The sequence below is a fragment of the Callithrix jacchus genome, chromosome 1, assembly GCF_049354715.1.
Source record: "Callithrix jacchus isolate 240 chromosome 1, calJac240_pri, whole genome shotgun sequence".
In the NCBI taxonomy this organism is placed as follows: Eukaryota; Metazoa; Chordata; class Mammalia; order Primates; family Cebidae; genus Callithrix; species Callithrix jacchus.
The window spans coordinates 50,986,459-51,004,159 of NC_133502.1; the positions used below are offsets into that span (position 1 = coordinate 50,986,459).

The 17,701-nt window shown below is 33.2% G+C and overlaps 1 long non-coding RNA gene across 1 annotated transcript in view; it reads right to left on the bottom strand.

Moving 5' to 3' along the window:
* The window catches only part of LOC144579012 (uncharacterized), a 120,780-nt gene that overhangs the window by 63,514 nt on the left and 39,565 nt on the right, over positions 1–17,701 (bottom strand). The window contains exon 2 of the long non-coding RNA XR_013525738.1: positions 988–1,055. This is a non-coding gene — a long non-coding RNA (uncharacterized LOC144579012). The remainder of the gene's footprint in view (positions 1–987; positions 1,056–17,701) is intronic.

Below are 17,701 nucleotides of genomic sequence, written 5' to 3' on the forward strand. Positions count from 1 at the left end.
ACTGCCTGTTAGACTGTGGCCAAATCACTGAGAACTTTGGGAATAAACACTGGGATTAGAACACTAAATGAAATGTGAATCACTGAATTATTTTAAGCCAGGGAATTACATAATCTGATTTCACTTTTCCATGGGCTCTGGCATTATGTACATTTGTATGGGAAATTTATTGAAATTAAGAAGAAAGCAAATGAAGATGAAAGAAAAATTAAATAGCAAGCATCAAGAAAAAAGAATGTGAAGAGATAAGCTAAGGTTTTTCAATCAGGAAAATATGGTAGTGGCAGAAGTCACTGGCCAGTGTCTGCCAGAAAGTTATGTGCAGTGGAAAAGGAGTCAAAGCTCTGCTTTCAGGTGTAGACTTTCTGGCTTAGAATTCCCAGGGGGAATCAGCCCTGCATTTCTGAGCCATTCATGACCTGCTTCTCCTACTAGATATTTGTGCGCTCTTTGGTAATTAGCTAAACTGTTCTGTAACCTAGTTTACGTGAAATGAGGACTTAAAACTACGTTAGTGTTTCATAATTCAAATATACTACAAAAAAGTAAACGTTTTAAATTCTCCACTGCTGACCTAAAGAAGAAATAGGAAAAGTGGGCAAAGCAGGTGAGTATCATTATATTCATAAAGAGAAACAAAAATAAAAATGAGTGGTAGACAGAGGTTTTTGCCTTATTATCCTTGAGAAACTGTAGAATAGATAATCTCTATAGTCTTTGTTTTCTTAATTCTATGATTCTATAATGAAGGTTTATATAAAGAGTAAACTTTTAAAACTATTTTATGTAAGAAACAGTTTCTCTTATACCTCAAAAAATATCTAAGAGAAAAACCGTGCTTACATGAAAAGCACAGTAAATTGAATCCGTTAAAATAACTCTAGGGCACCCCTAGGGCATCCAGCATTGAACCCAACATTGTTCCCTGTCAAAATGGGTGCAAAGAAGAGAAACTATAAAAACTGTGGAAAAAAAACATTCACTTACATTAATCTAAGATGGCATCTGCTGTTATTGCTGAAGCTCTGTTGCTATCAAATTCAGGTCTGTCTGACCTTGAGAGAAAAAGTACAGAAGTTTTTGCAAGGAAGAAAAAAAATGACTGATATGTTTTCAAATAGTGAATTATGAAAACTTCTTAAATTAGACTCAGAAAATTGTTAGATGTAAGCTTGAATACAATGTAAATTTACAAAATAAATTAGAATGTTATTTGCTTATGCCATGAACATATAAACATATGAACATTGCCGGGAAAATTATTTCTCCAAGCCTATGAACCAACTTTTGCCATCACATAAAAATACATGTTTATACAATTATATTGGAATATATAACAATTTTAATATACATGTTTTGATGCTATACATCTATGAAATTATACAAATGCAGCTTCCTCTCAAATGTGTATACATATATGCAAGACTTTACAAGGTTGATAATACATTAATTATGGCAATGATTTCAAAAGAAGTTAGACTCCTCTAGTAATCAGTTTTTCTTGGAGTTTACCGAAACAGTGTTCTGGACTGTGATATTATAGATCACAACTTCTTAAAAGGTGAGGTGAACTAAACCTCTAAAAATAAACACAAAAGCCAGAACTGGCAAAGGAGGAAATAAGAGTAGTAAGTTACATACATTAAGTTAAAGCACAGTATTACTCAAGGACACTCAGAATTGCAGTATCATTTAAAAATGAAATTTATGAACTGTGTTTAAATCTATTGAGTGTCATTTATCATTAATTATTCTCCTGAAGAACATTCATATTGGTTTTCTTCTAATTTTGTCTATTTATTATTAACTGTAACATTTAAAATAGAAAGCATCATCAGTCCCTAGTCCAGAAGAAATAATTGATTATTTTTCTGAAATAATAGAATAGGATTAATACTTTCTTGATGCTAGCATACATTGAAATTATAACATTAAATATATTAAAAGCAAAGTTATATTGATATAGATTTGAAGGCATCTTGATATATATTTATGTTCACACTACTCTAAGTTCTATGTCTTTAAACTTACCTGTTATTCTTTTTAAAACATACAATATTTATTTTAGCCCTGCTTTACACTTAGCACAGCCTTTTGTTTCAATAATGTTTCATATTTATTTTAATATATATTTTATTATACTACTTGCAAAGATTTTTTTCTATATTCTAACTTTGTTACACAGAGGAAATATATAATTATTCTTCATTTATAGATTGTATAAACTCTTCCAAGTCTTTGAGGTTCTTTCATATGGCAATGAATATGCTTTATACTCAGTTGAATTCATTTGCTAATGAAGAAATTTGGTGACTTAGACCAAACCTAAGCTACATAGGCTAAGGCTTTAAAACTATACATAACTATGTTGGAGTAGTCATTTAGACAGAAATAGTAGTAACTTTAGGAGAAAACAATTTAAAGTAGCTTAGGAGATACTGCTTCTTACTGCTTTCTAGTTGAGCTACAAGATACAAGCTGATTGCTAAACTAAACCACATTTGACAAGAAGGAAAAGTGGAGAAATGGTAAGTATAAAACACAATATAAATGTTACAGCTTTTTCTACTATATTAAAAAATTAGTGTTAATTGCTTATAAAAGCTTATCGTCTTCCTACTGTACATATGAAAATTAACATTACCAAGAGTTTGCATTGTTATCTGATATCACAAACCTGCTTTCACTAGAGAAATCTATATCAGCAGCAGAAATACTGTGTGGTAGATATTGCTATAGGCAGAGCTGACCTAAGCACCTCACCTTGACATGTAGACCACTTCCTCCAAAAATTGACTTGTATGAGTGTCACAATACTATGGAGAATACACTATTTTTTCTCACTGCTAAGAAAGTCACAATTCTAGAAAGTGGCAGTATTTCGGCAAGAAAGGTAAGTATAAAACAAAACTCAAAATGCCAACAGGTTTTTGGTATGGTCTAGCCTCATTAAAAATGTATTTAATTAAGTCTTATAAAAATTTACAAAGGCGTATGCTACATCTAACTTAAAAGAAAAGAAATAAGACCAAAAAAAAAAGCAGTGTGTTGTAAATGCTGTACATGAACTTTTTATTCTTCATAATCGGCTTCTCCCATATTATTATCATCCCCATGTAATAGGAAAATGACTGAGGAACAGACAGAACAATAAATTTTCTAAGATAACACAGCTAGCAAATTGTAAAAAATATTTCTTAATTCAAAGCCTCTGCATTTAATAAAGTTCCAGACATTATAGCCTACTAAATTATCATGAATAAGGTCAAGTTATAATTAATAGAAATTATTTAGTATATGCATTTATTACAGGGATTTCACCTTGCAGCTAAGAAAGAATCTTCTTAAATGTCTATGAGCTTTTACTTGTTAAATAACTTGCACTTATGAAATACACATGTGACATACAAAGATCTAGGACCACATTAATGAAAGTATTATTTCTGAGAAGACAAGAAAAGTTATTACATAGTAATTATTTTTTACCTCATTAAAGCTGGCACATTAATTTACATAGATCAAACTGATAGCATCGTTATCATGTATATTTCATAGTTATTTGGTTTTTGCATATACTGGTATTTATATAACATTCTCTCTAAGTTAAAAACATGTATAGAAAATGCATTTGGAATAAATAAAGAAGGATTCTTTAAAATCAGGAGAAGTAAATTCTCATCCAGGATTTCACAAAATTTACCATGAGATCTTGGACAATTTATTTAGTACATATTATGCTTTTACTTAATCCATAGGGAAAATAAAGAGTTTAGCCTAAATTGTACTAAGATTCAGTTTACAAATCAAAATATAAATGATTTTGACATATTTTACTACATTCTTAATGATTTTTTCATCTAACAATTTTAAAGTTCTATTTCCACATAGAAGTTACACACACACACACACACACACACACACACTTTATTTGATCCATGGTTTTAGTAAGAAAAATAAATTTGCATTAATTGTATTTTTCATGGAAAGATGACAAAATTTACAACCTAGCTGCTACATTATAAATACATGGTGACCAATTTGAGGACTTGTTTTATGCAAATTGTCTTTCCTATATCATGTAACATTTTATATAAGATCTTATTATTCATCTATGAAGCAGAATTTCACGTTGTGAGGAAAATCAGCACAGTGAAAAAACAGCAGCTTTGGAGCCAAGCATATACAGCTTTATACCACAGCTAGATCATCAGTACTTCTCCAAGCTTGGGCGAGTGCCCTGACACCTCTCACATCTCAGTTTTGTTGTTCTTGTTGTTGTTTTGCCTGAACTTTATTCAACTTGGCAACATTTTCTGAGGAGTGTATGACAGAAACCAAAAAAAAAGTAATTTTGATGATGACAATTTTATAAATTTTTGTTTTGAGGGGATAGGAAGCATGGAGAAAAAGTATAACCAATGCATATGTTTTATTTATTCAAAATTTCAATAACAGCAGTGTTCTAAAGTACACTATATTTAAAATAGGGTTAATAAGATTAATGAAGTTACACATAGATGAATGAGGAATTGATTTAGGATACGAAGATATAAACAAAGATTATAGGTATATTCTCATTACAACATCTAACTCAAATAAATAGCAATATTTCCCCTTCCCCCATTCTGTGACCAGTCTCTAATGAATATTTTTCTCAGCACTGTAGAAATTATACTACAGTGAAAAATTTAAAGTTCATAGATAACATAGAATTATTCCTAGTAATGAAATATCAAAATAGTAATTAAGATGTAATAAGCATTAACACTTTACATATATTATCCAAATTTTTGTAAAGTATTATTTTTCACTTACTTGATATTTTGTATTTACTTATTAACGAATATATATCACTTATAGTTACATATGCACATTTAAAATATATATGCAGATATAAGGATATATTACTTAAAGGCATGCATACATATATATAAAATGCTCATAAAATAAAACATGTATGAATATATATTTCCTTATAGAAATTTTTATATTTTAATTAGCTAAAACTAAATGTATTCATTAAATTATTTACATATATTAAATCCAATTACATTAAAATAATTAGAATGGAATAAATATAAACACTTTACATAAGGTAACAACCTTATTGTAAAATAGATAAGTGCTTTAACTACATAAACTAATTTATTCTTCAAAACAACTATGGACTCCCCTGGGAGGGTACACAGAATGAGGGAACTCAGAGCAGAAAGCTTGTGACTTTTCCAAGATCACATAACTTGTAGGTAGCAGAGAGTGATTTCACTCTGGAACCTAGCTTTAGGGTATAATCTCATATGCTCCACACTTTTTGTCTTTGAACAATTAATAAATTGTGAAACTTAAAGTTGAGGAAATCTATAATATAAGTGGAATAATACTATGTTTCCATGAGATTTGTGAATGAGGATTTGAAGTTATATGGCATCTGATTGCAAATCTGAACCTCTTTTCTATCAAAAGTTTTAGAAATTACACACAAATTACCCTAGCTTTGGATTTCTCATATAAAAAACTGTAATCATAGAAATATCATGCATGTGTTTGACAATTATATGAAAAATAGCTAAGTGGCTTGAACAACTCATGGTTCCTGGTAATTGATAGAAAACAGAATAAAACAAAGAAAAACTCTGGTAAAGTTTTCTCTTATTAAAAAAAAATCTTGACAAAAGTAAAGCCCTGAGGTTAAATGCAAATAATTTGATCCCTTTTATAATCCATAACACATCCTTACTGGAATACTAATCTGATTTAAAAAAAGGAAAGGTATTTAAAATTAAAACTATGAAAGGTGTATATGTAACACAATCAATAGACTTTATGTTCTCCAATGCGTATTTCCCTTGTCCTGTAGCCATTAGTACCCCTTTAATTTTCAATATTGTCCAAGTGTAAATGATCAGTAATATTTCTAATATTTCACCTTGGGTATAGAGAAGGCAGAAAGACACTGTGACTGCTTTTTGAGGAGAGACTAAAAAAATTAAAACTGTTTGTCTAATAAAACTTAGCCTTTTGAAATTATGACTGCCAAGACTTTAATAAACTAATGGGGGATGTGGATAGGATTAGCAAGGCAGAGTCATTCAATCAAAAGTACATTAACATTAGAAGCACCCATCGAAGCATGAAAGAGTTCAATTTGGGGCAAATAAGAAGCATGGAACAAATAATTTCTCAGAGCTGCCAAATTCGATATTATAAGGATTAAGCACTGAAGTCCTTGTATTTTACTCATAGAAGAGCTCCTTAGGCTCTCATTCAGATATTTCTGATCTTCCTAGGAAAATAATGCCAAAAAGTTTGTCTGTCTAGTTTATTCTGATTCCACAGCAGATTTGAGCAATTTATATAAAATAGTACCAAGTTAACTGTAGTATCATTAAGAATACATAGAGGTACAAATACCTATTAAAAGAATATTCCAAAATTATATATATATGTACGTATGTATGAACCCACAGCATTTAAACTAATCCTTTCTAAATCAACTTTTATGTTATTAATTTTAAATAAAATACCTAAATTCTAATAAAGTTAAGTAAAATACTGTAATACTGTTTACTTGCTTGTCAAGTCACTTTCCTGAAGTCAAGATCTATTTTCAGGATATGAAGTTCTAAACTTCTACGATCAGCAGTTTTGACCCAAGAAGTAAAATTTCCAAAGACCCTAGTATAAATCAATACTAAAAGCACATATAGGCCTGTTTATGACAGCTCAGAGACTGACAGTGGGAATATTTTTCCCAGGATTTAAGTTATTTAAGAACACTATTATAATAGCCATATGAAATCATCTTTGATATTTAATTGCATTTCTTTCTACCTTTCTTTTACAATGATATTGTTCATGCTTAATTTTATCTTGCTTCAAAACATAATCATCAATAATGATCTGCAACGATTGTTTTCTTGAATATCCATATTATAACATTGTGCTCATTTTATGATAATAAGCACAATAAAAACTGTGATTTCTGATTAAAATTTCAGAGTAATAAAAATAAAAAATAATGACTCAAGATAACAGAAATCAACATGTAAATTGCTTCTCTAACCCAACACTCATTCTGGGAATTAATAATATTAAAAATCACTGAAGAACATTTTTCCTTTCTATAGTTCAAAATCCATCAGTGATACTCCAAGAGCAAGAAACACACTCAGTGCCCACCTTTATTATGCAGCAGGAGAAGGAGTCCAGGATCTTGGCAGAGTTCATTGATTCCAGTGCTGGAGAAAGAGAAGACTACAGGGGAATGTCAAAAGTGCATAGGGAACTAACCTAAAAATTTTCCCACAGCAAATATTACAATGCCTTGAGGACCAAAATCAGTAATGATAACACTGAATTATAACCTAAAGAATAAAATAAGCACTCATGAGTCCCTGCTTATCAAAGAAAGAGAGGAAGAAAGAAAAAGACACAACTCTTTAGAGAAGAGACTCAATTAAAATAGTAGAAAGTATGACGGATAGAAAATCACCAGTAGAATGCCAAAATGAGAATTCTAAATGAGAAATCTAATTACTCAAAGTCAATACTACTAGTAATGCCTGAGTTAACACCATGTAATGCCCTGATTTATGGATGGAGAAGGGCAAACCAATTTGGTAGTGTCCTTTCCAATCTGATCATCATAAAAAAGCCAGAGAAACAAAACTTAAGAAACATTCTATACATAAATAACCTGACTGTTAAGAAATGTCAAGATCATAAAATGTAATGAAACATTGAATTTTGTCACAGATTGGAGAAAAATGTATTATATTCCTAATTAAGAGTAAACAATGTCTTACTCTTCTGTAGGTCAGAAGTTTGACATGGTTCTCATGGGCTAAAAGAAGGCATTGGCAGGGTTGTGGTTTTTTTTTTTAAAGGTTCTGGAATAAAATACAGTTCCTTGGCTGTTCTAGCTTCCAGAGGATAATTTTTTGTTTTGTTTTGTTTAGCCCATTTTCTTTATCCTTCATGCAAACAACTTCACATCTCTTTCACCTACCTTCTACCTTCACATCTGTCTATGACTACACCCAGCAATAATTTTCTGCTTTTAAGAATTCCTGCAATAAGAAAGAACCCACCTGTAAAATCAAAACTAAATTGCCTAACTCAGCACCTATCCCTTTAATCACATATGCAAATTCTATTTACTATGTAAAGTAAAATTTCATGGGTATTGAGGTTTAAAGCATGGCATCTTGGGGAAGAAGAAAGGGTGGCCTTAATTCTACCTATCACTGGAAGATGAGAAATAAACCAATCCTAGATTGGACCCCAAATCAGAAAATGAATGTTAGTGGTGAAATCCAAATAAATTCTGCTGTTCAGTTAATGATACCACATGATAAGATTTGGCTGTGTCCCCTCTCAGACCTTATTTGAATTGTAGTTCCCATAATCCCCATGTGTTGTGGGAGGCACCTGTTGGAAGGTAATTGAATCACAGGGTTGGTTACCCTCATACTCCTTTCATGATAGTGAGTGAGTTCTCATGAGATCTGATGGTTTTATAAGGGGCTACCCCCCCCCACCTGCTGCTGCCTCCTTTGCCCACATTCTTCTCCTTCCTGATGCTCTGGGAAGAAGGATGTGTTTGCTTCCCCTTCCACCATGATTGTAAGTTGTCTGAGGCCTCCCTAGCCATGCTGAACTGTGAATTAATTAAACCTCTTTCCTTTATAAATTACCCAGTTATGTCCTTATAGCACCATGAGAGCAGGCTAGTATACCATACCAATGTTCATCTCTTAATTTTGGTAAGTTTTATGTAAGCCTTAAATCTTAAAGCAACAAGTTAGACAAGGAAGTGCAGACAGTGGTTGCCTGGTGCAAGAAATAGGGAAAAGGTGAGAGAATGAGAATTAACAGTTAATGAACATGATTACTGAGTTTTCAAATGTTTTAAAACATTTTTATGGTAAGTATTGAATTGTATACATTACATTAATGAATTCTATGATATGTCTCAAAATTTGTGTATGTTTTAGAAAATATAGAGTATGTCTAGTTTATATTTTAATATTTTCAAAGCTTTAAAATCTCAAATTAACATAAAGACTATTATTAGTACCATTTTTGCTTGAAAAATTAAATAGAATGCAAAACACTATCTCCTCTGACATTCTTAGGTATGCACACTTGTGTGACTTTAAAGACATGGCGTATTATTTGATATTGAAACTCTTTTAAAAAATCAGTCTATTCCATTTGAATAGTACAAATCTTTTTTTGTGAAATCAACTGAATTGCCCTAGAGAGTCTAGCAATAACTACATAGCATAATTTATACCCATATTACTACAGCTTTAATTAATAAAGAAATATTACAGAATTATGCAGAAAAATCTACAAAAATCATGTTCATAAAAATGAAAGTACTATACTAAATTTCTTTTAACACCATCTTCAATATCCTAGAACTTTATGTAGGGCAATAACTTAAGAAACCATATTTTTAAATGAAGTTACTCTGGATGACAAATGCCAATTATAACTGAATAAAAATTATTTTAAATTTTCATTAAAATCATCAAAGTGACTGTCTCTCTTTTAGCAGTATTATATGTTTACATTTTATGTGCTTATGTGTTACAGTACTATGTGTAGGTTGTTCATGCATTCTGACAGATGACAGTGTTATGTGCTTATATATAGGCTATTCATGTCTATAATATTTTCCTTATATTTAAAATCATTAATTTCTATTTAAAGATATCAAGATGTGGAATTTGAATTTCTCTTAATTAAACAAGGTAAAATTCATTAACAACTTGATTAAATATTTCCTAAATTATATCAACTGCAAATATGTGACATTTCTTAGTGCTCTATAACTTTTTATTTTAACTTCAAAAAGAAATCTCTTTTAAAAGCAATTTATGTGATATTCCTTCAATGTCAAAAGAAAAAATATATTAGAGATTCCTACTAGAACAGCGTATTGGATATATGGATTTTTTGTATGGTGATTGGGTACATAAATTTTTAGTATAGTAACATGTTCCTTTATATTTGAGTCCATGAGAGGCATATAAAGTGTTTTAACATGAGGGTCTTGAGTGTCACCAATTAAGATACAATTCTAAGTTTACCATCCCATCAGTCATTAGTTCTTAGTAGTATTCAGGACATTTAATATTTCTTTACCTCAGTTTCTTCATTTGTGCAAAATATAGTGATCCAAATGAAATAATGAAAAAAGAAGTAATCTCAAACAGTATTTTTTTAAAAATATGAAAAAACTTACTAATTATCTCTAAAATGAGACATTTGTTTCTTCAAAGCTCTCTAACAAAAATTAATAAAATTTCCCACACTCATTTGATATTAAAATAATGGCTTTATTGACTTGTCTATATTGTAAGAACTTTGTGCATCGTCAAATATGTTTCTAAGAATCTTCCACAATATGGTTGCTTTTACAGGTTCACATCCTCTAAGTTGCAGTTAATCTCTCTAGTAGGTACTGATAAATAAAATGCTCAAACTGAAATTATTATATAATTTATGTTTTTTATGCAATAATCAGATGTGAATTCCAATTAAGTGTTGCTCATTCAATTTTAAAAATAAATTTTGTCTAGGGTTAAAAGACTAGCCATAGGAGAGGGCATAATAGTTATTTTACCACAATACTCAAATATTTGGAAACAAAGAAAAATTGTTTGCCAAGCTCTGGAACTGCATAAACTTTATCATTTATTTTAAGATGTACTTATCCTAGCTTTATAATATTATAGCATTATTGACTTCTTGCCTGAAATATTGTCATTGGGAATATAAAAGAATGTTTTAAGTATTTGTAGGTACCTCCTTTCATGCTTGATGAGACAACTGTTTTGGTGGCCTTCAGTCAAGTGACCTCTAAGAACACAAAATAGGGGGACAAATGCTTATCTTGCAACTATAAAAATGAAATTTTGGCATTTATTTCATGAAACAAAGTGTAACTGGGTATTCCAGGTTCTTAGCCCCCCTGCCCCAGGAATGAGGGAAGAGGCCCTGGAGGTGTGGTGGGCTAGTTCAAGTAAATGTTGGACACAAATAGTTTTTGCAGAAAAGTGATTTATTAGGCGAGAGAGAGAGGGAGGGAGAGAGAGAGAGAGAGAGAGAGAGAGAGAGAGAGAGAGAGAGAGAGCGAAATAGGAGAGCGAGAGAGGGAACTCCCACACTGTCATGGGAGGGGATCCAGAGTTGGAGTCCACGCAGATGAGGAGAAGGGGGACTTTTAATCTGGGAGTTACTCCCACCCCATTCAAATTCTTGTCGCATGAGAGGAGTTCCCTCAAACTTCAGCTGGATTGATTGATTTTTGACTTTGGCATTGGATTGGTTGTTTGACCCAACAGTCCCCACAGCTTTTCCATAGCTTTCTAAAGAAGAGAAGCTCACCTTGGCAGTCAACCATCTGGTGCATGGGAAAGTTAGACAAAGAACTCTAAGCGTCCCATTAGGGGGGATGGGGGTGGATAGATGTATCGTGCTGGGAAGTTCTTGCCTTTGAAACCATACCCCATGTGGACCCGGGAAGAGAAGTTAACGTCCCTCAGAGGAAGGATTGAATGCCACCACATTTACAACTTAGGCTTTTGTTAATTTTATATTCCCATGTGGTTGCTGTATTATGCTAAACCATATTAAATAAAATATTTTTACAAAATATGTTATAAAAACTATGCACAGGGAAAAGTTATATTTTATAAATTATGGAAATTGTTCAAATAAATATGTAAATATATTCTGATTAAAGCACTCAAGAATGGACACTATAATCATTCTAAGGTTTGTATTTCTTACTCATACTGTTTAAAGAGTATATAATGCCTTATATATCATATTAAAGTCCCAAAGCAAACTTTTTGTATTCTATTAATAATTTAAAGGAGTTTAACTGTCTTTAAATAAAAAATAAAATTATTGTCTTCTGTTTTTAATAAAATTAAAATTGTCTTAAAATAGGAAAAAATATGAATTAAGCTATATTATTATTTTCATTAAAATGTTTCCTTTTAGAATTGTATATATACCTACTCTTCCCTTAATATAACCCAGAAGATATGATTACAACATGTTACATCCATAGTAAAAAATGTTTAGGATCTGTGATTTTATGCTACTTGCATCCTAAAAATTTTGCCTACCACAATCTTTTGCATGCTCTTTGTAAGACATGAGACTTAGGAATCAAAGATTAAAAATGTTATAAGTCTCAGATCAGTCAGCTTCATGAGCATCAGCATCTGTGTTGCTTTCCCTAGATCCCAAGCCCCAAGGAAACAACACATTATGGGTCCAGATGGACCCTTGCAGTAGACTAGCTTATAAGAGAGGAACTGTGAATCTCCTATATTGGGCAATAAGCATGACTGCCCCTTTTTTCAGGAAGAATATTATCTTTACAATACTACATGGTCAGCATGATGGGGCTTGGTTCTAGAGAGAGACATTATTAATCTTCTAAGAATGTATGCTATCAAAACATTCATAGAAAGATTGTGCACTGTTAAGGAATCAAGTTACTTGCTTGCAAGATATATAAACACAAGAAATTCAAGGAGATTCTTACTTTGATTTAATAACTTTTTGGCTCATGCATCTTTTTCATGAATACACCACTCTACCACCTGCTCCAATTAGTCTAACTTAGAAAGGCTGGGACCATATCCATTTAATTCATGCCATACAGCATTCAATTAATAATACTTTAAATAAGATTCCATACAGGAAGATGAAACCATCCTGCAACATTGACCTCAACAATGTCCCACCGCTGAGTTCCACACCTAACCAGATCCAAGAAAAAAAAAAAAAATCCCATGAAATACTTCACTGACTTCAACTTGGTTTGTGAGAACAAAAAGTGAAGAAATTATATCACTCATAACAATGCTGGTCAGAGTTGAGACTGATCTAAATCACTTTGGGGACTGAAGAGGTGTTACTGATAACTTCAGTTGAAGTGAGGAAGAATCTTTCCACTGTCTTTTTTAATTTGATGACTCCCATTGTAGAGTTAATTTCCCAGATGGTAAGCATAAGTAATCAGTCACGTATCCCACAAGAAAGCTCCCACAAAGACCATTAGAGCCTCATGTAGGAGAGGACTCTGTAGTCTTCTGAGGGCTACAGGATCTACTGCTTGTGCTTCTTTAAACTCCTATAACAACTTCTTTGGTTTAAGACTGTGTTTCCCGGAAAGAAGTAAGTAAATGCTTTATTTTTACATAAGAAGTTCAGTCCCAGGGCACATATGATGACCTTGGAAACATTGTGTGATAAACACTGTTGAGGCTTCCCAGGTGAGACCTCTATCGGTCAATGATTCCAATGTGGTTTTCCAGACAGCTAGCAAGTCTTTAAATTCCTAGTTGTGTTTAAAGTATTGAATTTCATCATAGTTCAATTAGAAGACATCTATACAAGCCTATCCTTTCTGTCTACTCCATCATTCAGGTTGCATTCATCTACTACATAGAATAACTGAGAAATGGCTATGGAATTGCATGTGCAAATGTAATACATAATTACTGTCAGGTGTATTGTGTGGGAGGAACAATATCTGGGTCCTCTTCCTGATGTTTCCAGAAGACTTCTTGGTAATATTGATGGAAATGTTGATCAAATTATGATTAGAATTATTTGGCAGAGGGATGCAGACCCAAAAGTCAGGTAAAATTAAGGTGTTTATAATAGGTTAAAGAAGCCACATCAGATTATTTCTCTTTGAGAGAAAAGATTAACGGGCAGGTCTGCAAGACAAGATCATTAATATACCTCTTTCTCTCCTGTATTTCTTTTTCTTTTATTGCATTTTAGGTTTTGGGGTACATGTGCAGAACATGCAAGATAGTTGCAAAGGTACACACGTGGCAGTGTGATTTGCTGCCTTCCTCTCTTTCACCCATATTTGGCATTTCTCCCCATGCTATCCCTCCCGAACTCCCCCCTTGCTGTTCCTCCCCCCATTCCCCCCAATAGACCCCAGTGTATAGTACTCCCCTCCCCGTGTCCATGTGTTCTCATTATTCATCACCCTCCTATGAGTGAGAATATGTGGTATTTCATTTTCTGTCCTTGTGTAAGTTTGCTGAGAATGATGTTCTCCAGATTCATCCATGTCCCTACAAATGACACGAACTCATCATTTTTGATTGCTGCATAATATTCCATGGTGTATATGTGCCACATTTTTCCAGTCCAGTCTATCATCAATGGGCATTTGGGTTGGTTCCAGGTCTTTGCTATTGTAAACAGTGCTGCAATGAATATTTGTGTGCATGTGTCCTTATGGTAGACCGATTTATAGTCCTTTGGATATATACCCAGTAATGGGATTGCTGGGTCAAATGGAATTTCTATTTCTAGGTCCGTGAGGAATTGCCACACTGTCTTCCACAATGGTTGAACTAATTTACACAAGCACCAGCAGTGTAGAAGTTTTCCTATTTCTCCACATCCTCTACAGCATCTGTCTCCAGACTTTTTAATGCTTGCCATTCTAAATGATCACCAGATTGAGTTGCCATCTGGCGTGAGATGGTATCTCAATGTGGTTTTTGATTTGTATCTCTCTAATGACCAGTGATGATGAGCATTTTTTCACATGTTTGTTGGCCTCATGTATGTCTTCTTTTGTAAAGTGTCTGTTCATATCCTTTGCCCATTTTTGAATGGGCTTGTTTTTTTCTTGTAAATCTGTTTGAGTTCTTTGTAAATTCTGGATATCAGCCCTTTGTCAGATAGGTAAACTGCAAAATTTTTTCCCATTCTGTTGGTTGTTGATTCACTCTAATGACTGTTTCTTTTGCCATGCAGAAGCTGTGGAGTTTGATTAGGTCCCATTTGTCTATTTTGGCTTTTGTTGCCAATGCTTTTGGTGTTTTGGTCATGAAGTCCTTGCCTAATCCTATGTCCTGAATGGTTTTGCCTAGATTTTCCTCTAGGATTTTTATGGTGCCAGGTCTTATGTTTAAGTCTTTAATCCATCTGGAGTTAATTTTAGTGTAAGGTGTCAGGAAGGGGTCCAGTTTCTGCTTTCTGCACATGGCTAGACAGTTTTCCCAACACCATTTATTAAATAGGGAGTCCTTTCCCCATTGCTTGTTTTTGTCATGTTTATCAAAGATTGTATGGTTGTAGATATGTTGTGTTGCCTCTGATGCCTCTGTTTTGTTCCATTGGTCTATATCTCTGTTTTGGTACCAGTACCATGCTGTTTTGATTACTGTAGCCTTGTAGTATAGTTTGAAGCCCAGAAGTGTGATGCCTCCTGCTGTGTTCTTTTTGCTTAGAATTGACTTGGCTATGCAGGCTCTCTTTTGGTTCCATATGAAGTTCAAGGTGGTTTTTTTTCAGTTCTGTGAAGAAAGTCAATGGTAGCTTGATGGGGATAGCATTGAGTCTTGTAAATTACTTTGGGCAGTATAGCCATTTTCCTGATATTGATTCTTCCTATCCATGAACATGGAGTGTTTCTCCATCTGTTTGTGTCCTCTCTTATTTCGTTGAGCAGTGGTTTGCAGATTTCCTTGAAGAAGTCCCTTACATTACTTGCAAGTTGTATTTCTAGGTATTTTATTCTCTTTGTAGCAATTGTGAATGGCAGTTTTTTCTTGATTTGGCTCTCTTTAAACCTGTTATTGGTGTATAGGAATGCTTGTGAATTTTGCACATTGATTTTATATCCTGAGACTTTGCTGAAGTTGCTTATCAGTTTCAGGAGTTTTTGGGCTGAGGCAATGGGGTCTTCTAGGTATACTATCATGTTGTCTGCAAACAGAGACAATTTGGCTTCCTCCTTTCCTATTCGAATGCCCTTTATTTCTTTTTCTTGCCTGATTGCTCTGGCTAGAACTTCCAGTACTATACTGAATAGGAGTGGTGAGAGAGGGCATCCTTGTCTAGTGCCAGATTTCTAAGGGAATGCTTCCAGTTTTTGCCCATTCAGTATGATATTGGCTGTTGGTTTGTCATAAATAGCTTTTATTACTTTGAGATATGTTCCATCAATACCGAGTTTATTGAGCGTTTTTAGCATAAACCACTGTTGAATTTTGTCAAAGGTCTTCTCGGCATCAATTGAGATAATCGTGTGGTTTTTGTTTTTGGTTCTGTTTATGTGGTGAATTATGTTTATAGACTTGCATATGTTGAAACAGCCTTGCATCCCCGGGATGAATCCTACTTGATCATGATGAGTAAGTTTTTTGATGTGCTGTTGCAATCGGCTTGCCAGTATTTTATTGAAGATTTTTGCATCTATGTTCATCATGGATATTGGCCTGAAGTTTTCTTTTCTTGTTGAGTCTCTGCCACGTTTTGGTATCAGGATGATGTTGGTCTCATAAAATGATTTGGGAAGGATTCCCTCTTTTTGGATTATTTGGAATAGTTTCAGAAGGAATGGTACCAGCTCCTCTTTGTGTGTCTGGTAGAGTTCGGCTGTGAACCCATCTGGACCTGGGCTTTTTTTGTGTGGTAAGCTAATTGCTGCCTCAACTTCAGACTTTGTTATCAGTCTATTCATAGTTTTGGCTTCCTCCTGGTTTAGGCTTGAGAGGACACAAGTGTCTCTCCTGTATTTCTTAAGGTCTAACATGCTTCCTACACAGGTTCCTAAGGTTGTTGCTCTTTCCATTTTGACAGAAATGATGTTTTCTATTCAAGTAACTACAACTTCATCTTTTTCTCAAATATCACATAATCATACCCGAATTTGTCATTTGGAGGGATTGGGTGCAAGAAATACAAGCGCAGTTTTATAAACCTTAAAGAAATCTGTTATTTCCATAACCATTTCCCTCTTGAGTCAGTTTTGGTGGACTTTGAAAACACAGTACACAACCAAGTACTCAGTCATTAATTTTCATAACTGAGATCAAGTCAGTCAAACAAGTGAATCCAGATGCTTCAAAAAGAATTAAAATTAAATCTCTAAGACCCTGTTTTTGCTAGGCTGTCACTTTGGAACTACATCAACCGGATTGTCTGAGGGTGGTGCTAAGTGAGGAAAAAAAATTATGTCTAGGAATCATAAAGATTGAGTCCTGAATATTTAAAAATATTTTGATAAACCTCCCTAGTTCTTTAAAAAATTGTTTTTCAGGAAGTGGTCAAGAGAAGAAGATCCCTTGTTTATGTCAACAATATGCATACAGCAAATCAGCTTATTAAGGTGTTTGGCCTGGGAGGAAGTAAGAGAGACAGTGTTAGAAATTTTTTTTTTTATTTGATATTTGCATAGTTCCAGAAAACCAGAATGATGGTAGGCATTGTGGATATCCATCAACATACCTGGACTACCAGCCCATTTTTGAATGACACATATATATCAATGTGTCCTTATAGCATATATATGTTATATATAATATATATGTCTGATATATAGGTTATATTGTTATATATGTATATATGTTGTATATGTCTGATGTATATAACTATATAGAAATAAAACCTGTATATATAAAACCTATATATAATATATAATACATATGTTTATATAACATATATAGGTTTTTTTTTTTTTTTTTGAGACGGAGTTTCGCTCTTGTTACCCAGGCTGGAGTGTAATGGTGCAATCTCGGCTCACCATAACCTCTGCTCCTGGGTTCAGGCAATTCTCCTGCCTCAGACTCCTGAGTAGCTGGGTGGCACACGCCACCACACCCAGCTAATTTTTTTGTATTTTTAGTAG